The sequence below is a fragment of the Carcharhinus amblyrhynchos genome, chromosome 10, assembly GCF_965287045.1.
Source record: "Carcharhinus amblyrhynchos chromosome 10, sCarAmb.v2.hapA, whole genome shotgun sequence".
Classification (NCBI taxonomy): Eukaryota; Metazoa; Chordata; class Chondrichthyes; order Carcharhiniformes; family Carcharhinidae; genus Carcharhinus; species Carcharhinus amblyrhynchos.
The window spans coordinates 40,520,558-40,538,198 of NC_137333.1; positions in this window are offsets into that span (position 1 = coordinate 40,520,558).

Sequence of the window (17,641 nt, forward strand, 5' to 3'; positions counted from 1 at the left end):
CTACTCAGAACATCCGATGTAAACATTCCTAGCACCTGCTGCAGCCGAAATACACCTATCTTTTAAGAAGGGCAAGCTGGCTTTAAGAAGTACAGGCTTCCTTTGCTTAGTGCTAGCTTCTCACAAAGTTGGGTTCTGACTCAGTGTTCAGCCACTCAGCAGTGCATTTGGCACTGGTCTGCACATCCCAAACATGGAGCATGAAGTTTGTGCCATGCCTGTAAACTTCTATCATGTGGGGTTCATCACAAATCATGATCCCTGCGTCAGCTAACAAGCCTTATAGAATTTTTCCTACAAGTGGTTTTAGTAAGTTAAATATAGCCCCTGAGGCAAAAAAAAGACGGCATTTTTACTTTCTTATTGGGTTGACAAACCTTAAACCCACACGTAAGGGAATAGCACTCAGAACAGGACTTCCATAAAGACAATCCATGCTATAGCCAAACCAACTGTGTGTTCTGTGTCCTCCAATGGTTAGACAGCACCTTGTATCTTACATGGCTAGACAGCACTTTATTGTCCTGCACAATTGGCCAATGCCCTATATCCTTCATGATTGATCAATGCTTTCTGTCCTTTATGATTGGATGTTGTTCTAATGTCATCCATAATTAGATGGTATTTAATGTTGTGTATCTTTGCACCACTGCATGCATTCTATTAAATTTGTGGAAATAGAACATGCAACAGTAGTACATAGTTAAATAAAGCTATTAAAGATATCATAATGATGAAAATCCGAACTAAATAATGAAAGTGTACAATAGGTCAGTCAGTATCTGAAAGAGAACGATAGGTTAGCATACTGGATGAGGTTCTTTGTCAAACCTCTCAGTAAGTGACCTGTAGGGCATTTTCTGTTTTTAATAAAGGGAAGCTTGGCTATACAGTTGAAGTGTTCTCTGCAACATAGTAATGAAAATATTATGTCCGTCAAATAGCAGATTTACAGAGCTGTCTATGAAATCATTAGGGAAATTGCAATACAGATGGTGCCTCTGTAGGAAGGTTACTTCCATTAACCATTTCACTGGCCATGTCTTATCATGCGAAAGCTCCCAGTATGGTACTAAATTCTCACTGTAATGAAGTTATCTCTGAATGCTGCTTTTGTCTCTTAATTACTAAACCTTCTTCTTTCACTGGAGCTGCAACTGAACTGTATTTACCTTTTTCACAAAAATCAGCACAATTGTGACAGTAAACAAGAAAACTGAAGTCACCAAATAAATGTGGAAAAGTGTTAACCAGATCCAAAAATTTATTTACACATAAATACAAAACAGGCTGTATCAAAGAACCAGTTAAATCATAATCCGGCTTCAGGTACAGTGAAAGAAAGTTAATTATTTCAAACAAGAATTTTCATCCCCCCAGTGCAAGTTTTACTCTATAGCTTATGTGTGATTTGCTTCTGTCACTGACTCACCCATTGCCTGTCTGATGAGGAAAGGCAAGAATAAACTAATAGTGACCTCACAAGACACCATTACTGGTGGCTGGGATAAAACCTGCAGTTTGATTTTTCAATATTGTCATTATACACAAACAAGAATATTGCTATAGAGCTTACTGCCACCTGATTTACTTAAGCAATGTTTCAAGTCTAAAGTTTACTCAGTAGTCGGCTTACATTAACACTGCAATGAAGTCACTGTGAAAATCTGCTAGTCACCACATTCTGGCACCTATTCTGATACATTGAGGGAGAATTTAGCATGGCCAATGCACCTAACCAGCATGTCTTCTGGACTGTGGGGCGAAACCGAAACACCCAGAGGAAACCCACACAGACACAGGGCGAATGTGCAGACTCTGCACAGACAGTGACCCAAACTGGGAATCGAGCCCCGTTTGCTGGCATTGTGAAACAGCAGTGCTAGCGTGGCACAGTTATGAATGTTGGTGTAACTAAAGATCTGACTGAACTTTGAGTACATATGGGACTAGTGATGGCAATTACAACTGAGATAGGCAATACACTTTCAATTGCTTGACCAAGGGATGCCAATGCTTTTGAAAAATTACTTCCGAAAAACAAATATCAAACAGGAACTCCCTATCTGCAGTAATTTCCTGCACATCTAATCCCATCACTGAGGAAAATTTTTACAATAGCCATTGTGTGAACAAGTTTGGTTATAGATTCATCATCAAAACATATTCTGCTCTCCTGCACAAGTGAGAAATCAATATTGTCCTGAAAAATTCCTCTCTGGAAAGCTGGAAGAGAACATCATCATAAATAATACATCATATTTTCAGCAGGTAGCTCACTTCCTGACAGTTTCCTGATTTGCTGTAGTTTGTATTTTGCCAGAAAGATTTTTTTTAACCTCCCTTAGGATATGTTTTAACTGCAAATAGTGAAAAAAAAATGATGTTGGCAGGTGCTGGTTTAAGTTTTTATGTTTAAAAGTTACAGCTCTGTAAATGGTCACCTTCACTGACTCAGCCTGTAGAACCCACTGATTTAAATGCATCTGCAGAATGACAACCCACAGAATGAATGATTATTGATAGACCTGGACCAATGCATGAATACAAATTGCCTGTGTACTGAAGTTCTTACCACCTTTTATCCCCGATAATGTTACTTCAACAAACGAACGTTGGAGACATGGAGAAAGTGCTAAAGGCAGAAAGATGCTGACTGTGTGCCTGTCATGTTGATTGTAATGAGTGCTGGCTATTTTGCAATCAAAATGTTCTTGCAATTAGCATTATTTTGTTTTGATTCAGTCACATATGCTGACTGACTTTAAATATATGGGAGAGAAGAGAGAAGAACAATCTGCATTTAAAAGCCACCTTTAATGATATTGCATTTCTATTACTCTTCACAATGTAAAGGGCACTCAGTAGAGGACATACCTCACCATGATGTGTTAAGTCAATGTTAACACAATTACACAGCCATCTCTTGAGGCTTTTCTCCATCCAGTTGATGTTCTCTAACTATAGAGCTGAAAAAATTAATCTTTTTATTAAGAGCTTCCAAGGTATGACCCCCCCTCCCCAGAGAGACTAGACAACCCCTCGACCAGTCCTGACCTCTCCCCCCAACAATCCCTCACCTCCTCCCCTGATGACCAGCCTCAACTCCCCCCGACCCCCGACAGCCTGATCGCCCCCACCATCCTGATGGTCAGCTCCAATCACCATCCTGCCCCCTTCTGCCAGCAGTCCTAGGGCAGATTGGCAATGGGGCTCCTGGTCCCCACCAATTCTGCCCTCAATAGGATTTGCCCCAATAGGCTCCACCTCCTCTGGCCACACCCCCTTGGCACTACTCGATGCCCAGTGGGAAGTGTCAAGGTGCCCCTTGGGCAGTGCCGGTTTATCTCTTTGGCAGTGCCAGGTGAATTTCAATATTGAAATCAGGTCCACGCCTGAATTCAGTATGGATCTGATTACACGGAAATTCTTGGTCATGGTGGCTCTCGGAGGCCATGACACGCAATGGGAAGCCTGCAAAATGGCCGCTGATGTCTCCTGGCCCACTGTGTTACTATAGTAGCACAGCAGGCTGGGAGAATCGCACCCATCATCTTAAAGAAGGAGACACATATGGAAAGTTGGAGTGGTTCAGTGTGGGAATTCTAGAGCTTGGGGCTTAGCTTTATGGAGGCATGGTGACCAATCTTGGGGGAAAAGAAATCAGCTCTCTTTGAGGCTATGGAGAATTTGGGCATTAAAGTTTTTTTTCTATACCTTAATGGCATAGACTCTTCTAAAACTGAATCCAACTTTAATGCTTTTGGTTACAATACATCATTCTAACTTATAAATGCCTATTTCTGTTTATTCCACCAACAACAATGCATGTTGGCAAGTTGACTACCTGTGTGATTCTGGGCAGTAGTCAGGAAAAGATTGTCAGCTAAGGTAACAAGGCGAGGTAAGCATTCATGTAAGTGCGGTAATGTTGTAAAAGGTTCATTCTAAACGTAATATCAGATAAATTAACATAGCATCAGAGCAGCAGTGCAGAAATATAATTCCAGGAAGCAACTACTGTTTAGAGCTTTTAGCTGCAGCCTCGTGAAGCAAAGAGCTGTACAAAAAAGCAACAAAATGGAAAATAACACTGCAGGAACACCTAACGCCGCATGATATTACTAATGCAACAATATGTTCTTAAATGATATAGGCAAGCACACATTCAGTTGATCTGACATTGAAATGAAAACAAATTGTGTTTATTCAGCCACATATTTGAACTAGTTGTGTTTGTACATCACCAGTTCCAGACCATGAAGGAGTAAATATTCTGAAATTAGACTTTCATCAAGGTGACTTCTTGTAAAGGTCCAGGTAATGCTTCCTGTCTCAATATTTCTTGAAAAGCGCTTAATATTCTACAGATGGTCAAGGCATGAATTTTACTTAAATGCCACCAGATTAAATATATTTTATTCATGAGTGTGTTCTTTTTCTCAGTGGGGAGTTAATGTTCAAGGGAGGACATGTGAGGACAGGTGACACGACCTGTGCCAAGTCGAGATTTATTTTTGATAATGCATGTACCTGAATTCTTGTATCCGTCAACCTGAAAAAAGATTATGGACACGCAGCCAACAAATCCATTTCAGGGATTTCATATGGCTTACCTTTGTAAATGGCTGAAGAGATCAATCCATGAGAGGCCTGTCCTGGCACAAGTACCACACATGAGGCTTCCAAATGTCATTGTGGGTTGTTGTTTTCAGTGTTGGCATTCATTGCCATGGTGGCGCTACGCACCAGCCCATTTCACCATCTTTTTCTGCCATCAGTTAGTAACTCCCAGATTTGATAATCAATGTCCTGCAACTATCCTTGAGCAGAGCTTTGGGCATCCCACTGGTTATCCGGCTCTGGCTACCTCAACACACAAGAAATTCTTTGGGTTTGTGACTGTCTTCCACGCTGTTAATGTGTCCAACCAACATAGCCACCTCTGTGTGATGAATCATCACAAACTCAGGAGGTCTTCCTGGGCCACATTCATAATTTGTCCAGCCAGGGTATACCGAGAATGCACTGCAGACAGTGAAGGTGGAAATGTTGAGGGTACTTTTTTGAAAGTTGTACTCCACCCATGTTTCATTCCCATAAAGCAAGGGGCTGAGGGCATAGACCGTATAATCCATCACCTTGTTTCTCAGTCAGCTAGACGTTATGCCACGTGCATTCATGAAGTGGACAATGGTGGTAGCTTCTTTTTCTGTGCCTTCATTGATCTCTGCATCAGGGGACAGATTATCTGTCACTTTGGACCCAAGACAGCAGAATTAACTAATTACTTCCAGCGGGATGTTATTTAGTGTCTTCAGGGGTGGAGATGCAACAACTTGTCCAATGATCATGGTTTTCTTAATGCTTATAGTCAGGAAGAAGTGCTAACAGACATCAGAGAGACAGTCTATGAGTCTTTGTAGCTGATTTCCATGTGGGTGATTAGTACTTAATAATCAGTGTCGGGCTCTCTGATCAGGACACAATCTGGATAATGGTCCATATGTAAGGAATGTGGGAACACATGCTTAAATTTAAGTTTATTAGTGTTGCAATTAGATTTACATTAACAGGGCAATGAAGTGAAAATCCCCTAGTCATCACACTCCAGCGCCTGTTCGGGTACACTGAGGGAGAATTTAGTGTAACCAATGCACTTAACTAGCACATCTTTCAAACTGTGGGAGCACCTGGAGTGGCCCTGTTCTGTCAGTCTCGCAATTTGCTAGCCAATTGATCGCTAGCCAGCCCTGGACCTCCATAGTGCTGCCCCTCCAGCTCCCCTCCCCCCCCGCCGAAAAGCCCGATCACGGCCCCCACAACAATTCCTGGGAGTCCTGACTGTTCAGCGCCCCAGAGTGCCTTGATTGCAGCTCACCCCACCCCCCCCACCCCAAAAGATGCTCCCCCCCGCTGACTCCCCTCCCCAGGATCAGACGCCCCCCAACCCCCATGAGATAGACGCCCCCGATGGACCACCCCTCCTAGCCTGCCCCAATTGCTGGCTTTCCTCCAGCCCAGACCGATCCCAATACAGAGTGGCAGTGGACCCCACCAACCCCACCAATCGCCCTTAGACCCCACCCCCTTGGCACTGCCCAATGACCAGTGGGCAGTGCCAAGGTGCCCCCAGGCATGGACACTTTGCCCCATGGCAGAGCAGGCTTGAAGGGCCAAATGGCCTCCTCCTGCTCCTATTTTCTATGTTTCTTCTAAGTTGCACTGCCAAGAAGGGTAGTGGAGGCAGGCACACTGGAGTTGTTTAAGGCTTACCTAGTTAGGCACATGAGCAGACTAGAGATGGAGGGATACAAAAGTATGTTCTAGTTGAGGATCAAGAGCCTGAGGATGTTCCTGGGAATTAATAGATTCCTATGGGCCATCCAACATATTTTATGTCTCACCAGTCTCTTACGTTGGAGATATTGGGGATCTTCTATGAATGTCTGTATAGGCTGTGTATGTTTATTGATGTCTCTTTTTTTACCTCCACAGGTGATATAGTCCGCTTTGTTGACCAACAAGGGGCATACACACGGTGGGTGGCGTGAGGGCTGCTCTTGGATCTTGCTTCGAGAGTTGCCTAGTGCTTCACGTCATTAGTGTACGCTTAAACTGGACCAGCTGACTGGCAACACGACATCTCAGTGACTATCACTGTTTGCACGGCAGTTACAGGGACCTGGGTCGGATCACCGGCTTGGGTCGGTGTCTGTGGGAGTTTGCACATTCTCCCTGTGTGTGCTTGCGTGGGTTTTCTCTGGGTGCTCCAGTTTCCTCCCACACCCCAAAAACGTGCTTTTAGGCTGATTGGTGTTAATAAATTGTCCCCAAATTGGATCTCCCTCAATCTGGCACACATATAATTCTCTAAATTTGCACTCCTTTATTGTGGAGTCCATGAGATGTAGACGAAAGTCATAGGTGGAAGAAGGATTGGAATGAGGCACTCACTGAGTATTAAAATGGGCGGTGCAGGCTTGAAGGGCCAAAGGGCCTGTTTCTTGTGCTGTGTTGTTCTTTGTTCTTTGTCACAGAACGTGGCACAGTTGATTTAATCCACAATGGTTTAGAAGGAGGATATTTACTATTTTGTGCTCATTCCATTTCAAGCTTATTTGCATTTTTTTATTGATTTTACCTCTTATTTGATTGTTCTCTTTGGCAATACTGAAAGCATGTTTTATTGTTAGACTTAGGCTGAACTGCCTGGCATTTCTCCAAGTCTCTCTTTGTCCTTCTGTTTTAAATGTTTTTACTCCATTCTTAAAGTTACAACACCAATGCTCAGAGTGGGCCGGCCAGACCCAAACACCTTCCTTGCTTGTTTCAAAACCAATTGAATCCAATTCATGGTCCCCACAAGAGAGACAAACAAGATCCAAGCTGACAAGATAAGGCATTGCACCCCTTCCTGGGCTTGATCCGATGCTTGATGTTAGCTTGTTTTCTTGTATTCTATCCAATAATCATCCCTTTCACCTTTCTCCCTGAAACATTTCAACAGGCCACTCTTCATCCATTACCTCATTTGAAATTTGTTAATTCATTTAGGATCACATTCTGAGTTTGTTGGTTTGGGGGCATGTTTATCCTGCTCCTATGTCTTTGATGTCTTTACTCTTCATTTCACTTGTCCATGACTACAGCGTTGTTAAACCACCTCATCTGATCTATTTGCTTCAGATGTCCCTTCATTTCATTGAATTCAGCCCTGACCCTGGATATTTCTGACTTCCTGTTAAATTTTTTCACCCGGGAAAATCCAGGGCAACTAGGGTATGGGACAGAGTCACCCCTTTTCGGCGTTACACTGAAGCCTTTTTAACTGTTGAGTCTCATTTAAATGCCTCTCTGTCCTGTCCAAAGCCAGCGGAAATCATATCAAAGCTGGTGGGCAAGAGCAGGAAATCAAGTCAGCCATGAACACAACCAGGGACCCAAGAGAACAAACCCAGTGTAACATTGTTATTGAGAGAGAGAAGGGGTAAATGCTGCTGGATGTGGGAGATGAGGGGGAATCTGGACCACTTGTGAAGCCTGGAGGAGCATTCCTGTTTCTTTTTGACAGCAGAAAATCCTCACAAAAATGAAAAAGAGATATATTCATTGTGACTTCTTCTGGCCATTCTGCTGCCACCAGATTTCGATGCCTGGTTATGGTTTTAAGTTAAAATCATGGCATTGTTGTCAAGCCATTGTTGAGGTGATGGCCTAATGGTATTATCTCTAGACTATTAATCCAGAAACTCAGCTAATGTTCTGGCAACCCGGGTTCAAATCCTGCCATATCAGATGGTGGAATTTGAATTCAATAAAAAATATCTGGAACTAAGTATCTACTGGTGACCATGAAACCATTGCCGATTGTCAGAAAAACCCACTGGTTCAGTAATGTCCCTTTAGGGAAGGAAATCTGCAGTCTTTACCCAGTCTGACCTACATGTGACTCCAGAGCCACAGCAATGTTGTTGACTCTCAACTGCCCTCGGGTAACCAGGGATGGGCAATAAATGGTGGCCAGCCAGAAACGCCCATGTCCCATGAATGAATGAAAAAAACAACTTTGTATGTTAATTGGAAGTCCATTTGATTTGGCGGCTGGCCTCCACTCCACTGGAATCCCATTAATTGAACTGGCAAGAGGCGGGAATATCGCTGGAACTAAACACAATGGTTTCTACCTGTCCACCTTCATAGGATCCCCAGCCAAACTCATCCCCCCAGCAGCCTGGATTAAAATTGGAGCTTTTCCGTCTTCACTGATCCACAGAGGGGCTATGATTTGAATTTCACAAACAAGAGCTGGTCTCTTTTAAACAGCACTGCATCTCACGCTTGTCTTCAATCCTGGGTCAAGGAGCCATCATGGATTTTATTTACTTAATCTGGTTTTAGCCCACTTGCACTTTCCCAGTTTAGATTCAATTGATTGAACTCTCCTGTTAAAATAACTTTTGTGTTTTCACATAACCTTCCAATCTCCCAAAGGACAAATATTACTCACCTTCCCATTAAAAAAATTAAGGAAACCAAACTTCAAGAATCATTATTCATTTCCACGTAGGATTTTATATTTTAGGACTTTGTAGCCTATTTAACTGTGCTGGACTTAAATCATTAAAATGTTCAAAAACAATGACGTGAATATTGGTTCTGGTCAGAACTGCATCGATGTGACATGCCACAGGCTTTCTCCCCTTAGTTTCTTAGCAGCATTACACGATGGGAAGAGCTCATAAATTTTTTCAATCTCTAGCCATATTTCATTCAAAGCCAGGCATTTGCTTGTAGATAAGACAGCTGATCATTCAAAGTACACAATAGTTATTAAATTCTCAGCTCATTCCTCTCTGCTGGTTTGTATCAGATTTTTCCAGTCTTTGAGAAGCACTTTTCATAAGTAGACAAGTCAATGCCCTAAGAAATTTATATTTCAGGCCACACAATTGAGAACAACTGATGAAAATAGGAACCGAGGAGAGCAGTGATTTACCAGAGATGGAAAGGTTGTACTTAGAAGGGAGAAGAAGTGGGAGTTAAATAGATTATTCTTTAAGGAGGTGCATACTCAAATAATGAACCTCCATTTTTGGGATTGAACATTTTCATTTTACGCATTTTAGTTTGGTGAAATTGATTTAACTGCAAGATTACAATAGAAACATAGAATATAGGAGCAGGAGAAGGCCATTCGGCCCTTTGAGTCTGCACTGCCATTCATTATGATCATCGCTGATTATCCTACTCAGTAGCCTGATCTCGCTTTCCCCCCATATCCTTTGATCCCCTTCACCTCAATATATCTAACTGCCTCTTGAAAATATACAATGTTTTGGCCTCAACTAAATGAGGTTGGACAAATTATTCTGCAAGCTTTCATTGGTTAATTAGTTTCAATTATTGTTGGCATAGACATAAGAAAAAGGAGCAGGAGTTGGCTGTGTAGCCTCTCACACTTGTTCTGCCATTCAATAAGGCTGAATTTCTACATCAACTTCATTATCCCACCATATCCTTTGATTCCCAAAATTCTTATCCAACTGATTTTTTGATTTGATTTGATTCATTACTGTCACACATATTAGCATACAATGAAAAGTATTGTTTCTTGCACGCTTTACAGACAAAGCATACCGTTCATAGAGAAGGAAACAAGAGCGTGCAGAATGTAGTGTTACAGTCATAGCTAGGGTGTAAAGAAAAATCAACTTAATATGAGATAGGTCCATTCAAAAGTTTGACAGCAGCTGGGAAGAAGCTGTTCTTAAGTCGGTTCGTGTGTGTCCTCAGACATTTGTCTCTTTTTCCCGATGGAAGCAGGTGGAAGAGAGTTTATGTGGGGTGCATGGGGTGCTTGATTATGCTGGCTGCTTTTCTGAGGCAGCGGGAAATGTAGACAGAGTCAAAGGAGGGGAGGCTGGTTTGCATGGTACACTGGCCTTCGTTCATGACCTCTTATAGTTTTTTGTGGCTTTGGGAAGAGCAGGAGCCATACCAAGCTGTGATACAGCCAGAAAGAATGCTTTCTATGGTGCATCTGTAAAAATTCGTGAGAGTTGTAGCAGACATGCCAAATTCCCTTAGCCTCCTGAGAAAGTAGAGGCATTGTGGGCTTTCTTAACTGTAGTGTCAACATGGAGGGACCAGGACAGGTTGTTGGTGATCTGGACACTTAAAAACTTGAAGCTCTCAACCATTTCTTCATCCCCTTTGATGTAGGCAGGGGCATTTCCTCCACTACGTTTCCTGAAGTCGATAACTATCTCCTTCATTTTATTGATATTGAGAGAGATTATTATTGTTGCACCAGTTCACCAGGTTGTTTATCTCTTTCCTGGACTCTGTCTCATCATTGTTTGAGATCTGACCCGCTACGATAGTGTCATCAGCAAATTTGAAAGTTGAGTCATAAGTATATAAGGAGTATAGCAGGGGTCTGAGGATATAGCTGTGTGGGGCATCGGTGTTGAGGATGATCATGAAGGAGGTGTTGTGGTCTATCCTTACTGATTGTGATCTGTGAGTAGGAAGTCCAGGATCCAGTCACAGAGGGTAGAGCCGAGCCCAAGGCCACAGAGTTTGGAGATGTGTTTTGTAGGAATAATGCTGTTGAAGGCTGAGCTGTAGTCAATAAATAGGAACCTGACATCTCAGTCTTGAATAATCTCACCCAGCCTTCACAGGCTAGTGAATGACAACAAACGTGGTTGAGAGTTTGTGGAATAATTTGTCTGGCTTCATTTAGTTGAGGTATTTGCGATTTAGGACGCAAATTCTCCTAATCTGAGTCCTAAGTGGCATACACTTCAACCTGAAACTACGCTGCCCACTCTCTAGTCAGGGAAATAGCCACTCAGCATCTACCATGTCAAATCCACTAGGAATTTTATCAGCACAAACTTGAATCACACATCTCTACAGTGACTTACCTTACATCCCTTGGCACAGGCAGCTGCCCAGTGATATGTCTGCATGTCACCACATCCTCTGCATGTACCTGATCACATCAGATTGGTGTTTAATCAGGTATCAAACAGCTACATCAGCTGATGTGGTGCCAGGGTTCCAATTTTGGAGAACATTGGCATTGCCTGAATTGTTTATTCCTGAGAAAAGAATGAAGCACCAAGATGGGCCAGGCAGCTTGATAGCTGCGAAGTTAAATATTTGGAATAATTTTCTGAGCAAATTCTTTCTTCCTTAGTGGCATTTGAAGAACATTTCTTAAAAATTGGGTTGCCCGCCAGTTGTCCAGCTACCTGTGCCAAATGTTTCATGGCATGGAAACAGGGCGGTTGGCTTGATAGCAAACCCAACTGGCCCTTGATTACTGATTTGAATAATGTAATAGACTGCCAATTTTGGCGCCCACCTATCCACCCATCTATTATGGGGGTGAACTCAGGGATGAGCTGTTAAGTGCTGGAGTGGGCAGTCCCCCTCCGGCCCAAAACGTATCCGATGGGGGCATGTAAAATATAACCTCATAAATGTAAGTTGAGGGGTAAATTGGATATCCCCAAAAAGGGTGCTTGGAAATTATGATATATGATTAACCTACACTCATTGATCATAATGTAGGCAGAACACCAACCTCATGCTGCTTGCTAATTTGAACACTTGTGGGCAGAACCATGCTGCAACATTGGGGAGACTGTGGCGTAGTGATACTGACACCGGACTAGTAACCCTGAGGCTCAGCATCATGCACTGGGGACATGGGCTCAAATCCCACTCGGAATTTGCCATCATTTCATATGAGAACACCATCCACAAGGTACACGGTACATACTCTTGCAACTCGGCCAACGCTGTCTACCTGATACACTGTAAGAAAGGATGTCCTGATGCATGGTACATTGGGGAGACCATGCAGATGCTATGACAACGGATGACTGAACACCGCTCGACAATCATCAGGCAAGACTGTTTTCTTGCTGTTGGGGAACATTTCAGCGGTCACGGGCATTCGGCCTCTGATCTTCGGGTAAGTGTTCTCCAAGGCGGCATTCATGACACATGACAGCACAGAGTCACTTAGCAGAGACTGATAGCCAAGTTCCGCACACATGAGGACAGCCTCAACCGGGATCTTGGGCTCATGTCACACTATCTGTAACCCCCATGATTTTCCTGGGCTTGCAACATCTCATTTACTGTCTGTCTGGAGACAATACACACCTCTTAATGCTCTCTCCACTCATATTGTCTGTACTTTGATAACCTGTAAAGACTCGCATTCCAATCATTATTTTGTAAATTGAGTTTGTGTCTTTATATGCCCTGTTTGTGAATAGAACTCCCACTCACCTGACGAAGGGGCAGCAAGTGCTGCAAAAGCTATTGGGTTTGCTACCAAATAAACCTGTTGGACTCTAACCTGGTGTTGTGAGACTTCTTACTGTGTTTACCCCAGTCCAATGCTGGCATCTCCACATCAGGTGGTACAGTCATTGCTGGGCCTTCTAGGACATAGGTGCTCAAGGGTATGTGTGTCTGACATGCCAGTGCTGCTGTAAAATCACCCCTGATTAGGGCCTTAAGTTGTAAATTGCATGCAGCCTCTGTGCAGCGGTCAAGCCACTCTGCTTCCCAGGACACCCTGGGAAATTTCCCTGGTGTGGGGACTGTGTCAGGGATCAATCTAGGTGGGCACTTCACTATATTCCTGTCTGCCCCAATTTCAAGCCCATTACAGGAGGCCAGGAAATTCAACCTAACCTTTCCTGACTAAGGATCAGATAATAGATAGATCCCGATCAATGTCAACAAGACAAAGTTGATGGGGAATATTGGAAAGACCTACAAGATTCCAATTAATGGAGTTCAGCTTCAACAGGCTTATACATTTAACAGGTGTAACATTTCTAGCAGCTTTTTCTCATACTCTCATTTTTCCCTCCTTGTTAATCTTTTAATGCTTTGCTGTTCCTTATATTCTGTTTAGTCTTCTGACTTGCCACCTGTCTTTTTAAAATTGTATGCTTTTCTTTAAGTTTGATACAATCTATAACCTTTCTAGTTAACCACATATCATGGGTCCGTCACTTGGGAATTTTCTTCCTTATTGAAATTCTGTGCATTCTGAAATAGCCCCTTAAATGTTTGCCACTGCATTGTTATTGATCTATCCCTCAACACAGTTTGCCGATTTACTTAAGCTCTGCTTTCCCGCTCTCCTAATTGCTATTATTTAAGTTTAAAAACATGTGCGGATTTTCTGCTCCCATTTTTGCAGCACAGGGGCAGGTAGGGGAGGACAATCCCACAGGAGTCCCAAAACACATTTTACCTCAGTGGGATTTTCAGTTTTGATTGGTCCCCATTCCCTGCCAATCATGTAATGGGTAACCCAGCACTGATCATCGGGAGCCCCATTTGAATATATTTAAAAATAATTATAAGGCCTTTACACCTAACCATCCCCCCCACCTTAAATTGTCCAATCACATTAGTGTGCTGTCCATCCAACATGAATCACAACAGGACCCCCACGACGTGCACCTTGTGACTCGAACCCACCAGGAGTGTTAAGGTGAGTCCAACCCACTGGGGCGGAGGACATGCCTGGGCACACCCATCTCTTCCTCCTGGCATTGCTGGGGCAGTGCCAGGGGAAGTGTGGGGGAGGTAGTACCAGGATTATGCTGGGGGTGTGTTCCATGGGAGAGGTGTTGCATGGTGAGTGTTCCATGGGTGGGGAGGCTCCATTGTGGGGGAAGAGGGAAGTTCTGTGGTGGGGGAGTTCTGTGACAGGTGGCAGCGCTCAGTGGTAGGGGTAGTCCCATGGTCAGTTGTAGGGGAGCTGCATATCGGAGGGGGAAGGTGTTCTAGGGGAGAGTTTCTATTTTTATTTCTTCAAATTGGGATGTCCTTTTTAAAAACTTAAATTGCTGGTCCTGCCATCGTGACATTATGGGACCCGCCTCTGACCATTTTTTCACTGGATGCCTAAAAATACAGTGGAAGAATCCATCCTTGGGGCCAGTGGCTTCCACTCCATTTTTCCCACCCACTGCACGACTCTGTAAAAGAATGAGAAAATTTACCTGGAGTTCTCTCCCTTATACTGAATATATAATTCAATCATATTATGCTGACTGCTACCTCAGGGCCCTTTCACTATGATTAATAGAAGAATAAGCGGGGATCTGATCGAGGTATATAATATTTTAAAAGGGATTGATAAGGTAAATGTAGGTCAAATGTTTCCTCTTATGGGGCAATCTAGAACAAGAAGTCACAGGTATAGGTTGAGAGGCAATAGATTTAAAACAGAAATGAGGAGGAACTACTTCTCATAGAGGGTGGTGAATCTGTGGAACTCACTGCCCCATAGCGTGGTGGAATCTGAATTGTTGAATCATTTTAAGAAGGAGATAGATATATTGCTAATTTAAAAAAAGGGATAAGGGAATATGGGGAACAGGTGGGGAGGTAGATTTGAAACAAGGGAGGGATCAGCCATGATTTGAGTGAATGGCAGAGCAGGTTCAATTGTTGAATTTGCCTACTTCTGCTCCTAATTCCTATGTTCCTATGTTATTCCCATCTCATTCCACAATACCGGGTCTAGTATAGGCTGCTCTGTGCTTCATTCCAGAACAAGAAACAATCCAAAAAATCATTAACGAACTCTTCATCTTGACTACCTTTGCCCATCTGATGTTTCCAGTAGATAGGTAGATTAATATCTCCCATTATTATCATCATGTTTTTCTGATAAGCACCAATTATTTCTTCCTTTATGCTCCATTCTACCATGTGATTGTTGTTAGGGGCCTGTACATGACTCCCACAACTGACTTCTTGCCTTTACCATTCCTCATCTCTACCCAAGCCACTTCCACATACTGGCCCCCTGAAACTACATCATCCCTCTTCATTGTGCTAATGCTTCTTTTGGAAAACTGTGCCCCACAATATGAATAAGTGGTTTGATTGACAACTCCACATCCCACAAAAGGACACCATTGGTGCTTTTTGACTAATTCATCAATTACTTCTGTTGTACTTAACCTCATCCTGTGTAAAAGTGAGCATGTAAAGCATCCCAGGTGTGAACTCAACCTCCTACATATGTTTTGTGCGACAGACAATGCTCAGTGAGATAATGCGTTTTAATTATTTTCTTGGGCCAAACTTTGCAAGAAGTGGCAAAGTGGCAAACACAGTCAGATTGCCATCCGCTTCTTCTCACTTAACTTACATTGAGCTGCACACTTCTCGCCTCCAACAAATCAGGCCACCTGAGAAATGTGCAGCGTACCTGTTCTGGAGTCCTTCCTTTGTAATGTAGGAGAGTTGAGGCAGCACAGGTCACGATCCCTTTCTACAGCATGAGCTGCCATACTCTGGTAAGTTGAATTGACAGTTTTGTTTAAGTGCCACATTGACAAGCCCCTGAGAGAAGGTAAGTATGGAAAGTAAGTGGGTGAGAGGATAGGGTACCACTGGGAGCTAAGCGGTCGTGGGGTAGTCAAGGAGTCAGGGACGATAGTCAGGGGTGGGATGGTTAGCCAGGTGGAATTGTTGGGTATGTGGGAGGATTAGTCAGGTAGTTGAGAAGATTGTTGGAGGTTCGGGGTCAGTCAGAATTCAGTTGGGGGTGTAGTTGGGGATAGGGGATAAGTCAGGTCGGGATAAGGGACAGTTGGGGTTGAAATGCTGTTTGGGGATAGTCGGGGATGGAGGTGGTTAGTTGGGTGGAGGAAGGAAGTGTGGGAGTGGTCAGGGATGGGGGTCTAGTTGGAAGTAATTGGGGGTTTGGGGGTGATTGCGGGTTGTGGCATTTGGGTGGTTAGTCGGAGGTGGAGAATGTCATGAATAGTGGCGATTGAGTGGTCAAATGTGGGGTGGAGAGTAGTCAGGGATTGAAAGTAGTCAGGGATTCTGGATGGTAGTTCGGAGGTATTTGGGTGGTCTGGGGGGTGGTAGGGTGCAGGAATATTGCTAAGGGGTGTAAGGGTATTCTGTGGACCATACTGAGGGTAGTCAGGAGTTCCAGTGGAGCACAAGGGGGCATCAGGAGTATAGTTAACCAGGAGTTAAAGCGGTTTTAATTCTTCCAAATTTTCCCAGGTAACTATTCTACTAAGGGAGCCAGAACCATCCAAAGTCTTTGATTTTAAATCAGCATTTCAAAGGATTCCAGAGGAAGGGTAATTCCTGAACCATTCTCTAGGTATACATGGAGATTGGATTAGACATTGGCTCAATGGAAGAAGCCAATGAGTGGTAGTGGAAGATCGCTTCTCTGAGTGGAGGCCTGTGACTAGTGGTGTGCCACAGGAATCAGTGTTGGGTCCATTGTTGTTTGTCATCTATATCAATGACCTAGATGATAATGTAGTAAATTGGATCAGCAAATTTGCTGATGATACAAAGATTAGAGGTGTAGTGGACAGTAAGGTTTTCAAAGCTTGCAGAGGGATTTGGACCAGCTAGAAAAATGGGCTGAAAAATGGCAGTTGGAGTTTAATGCAGACAAGTGTGAGGTCTTGCACTTTGGAACAAGAAACAAAGGTAGAACATACAAGGCAAATGGTAGGACACTGAAGAGTGCGGTAGAACAGAGGGATCTGGGAATGCAGATACATAATTCCCTAAAGATAGCGTTACAGGTAGATAGGGTCATAAAAAGTGCTTTTGGTACATTGGCCTTTACAAATCAAAGTATTGGGTATAAGAGTTAGAATGTTATGGTGAGGTTGTATGAGACATTTGTGAGGCCAAATTTAGAGTATTGTGTGCAGTTTTGGTCACCTAATTACAGGAACTAAGTGCAGAGAACATTTATAAGGACGTTGCCAGGACTTGAGAAACTGAGTTACAGAGAAAGGTTGAATAGGTTAGGACTTTATTCCTTGGAGCGGAGAAGAATGAGGGGAGATTTGATAGAGGTGTATAAAATTATGATCAGTATAGATAGAGTGAATGCAAGCAGGCTTTTTCCACTGAGGCTAGTGGAGAAAACAACTAGAGGACATGGGTTAAGGGTGAAGGGGGAAAAGTTTAAAGGGAATATTTGCGGGGGAGGGTTCTTCACACAGAGAGTGGTGGGAGTGTGGAATGAGCTGCCAGATGAAGTGGTGAATCCGGGCTCACTTTTAGCATGTAAGAAAAACTTGGATGA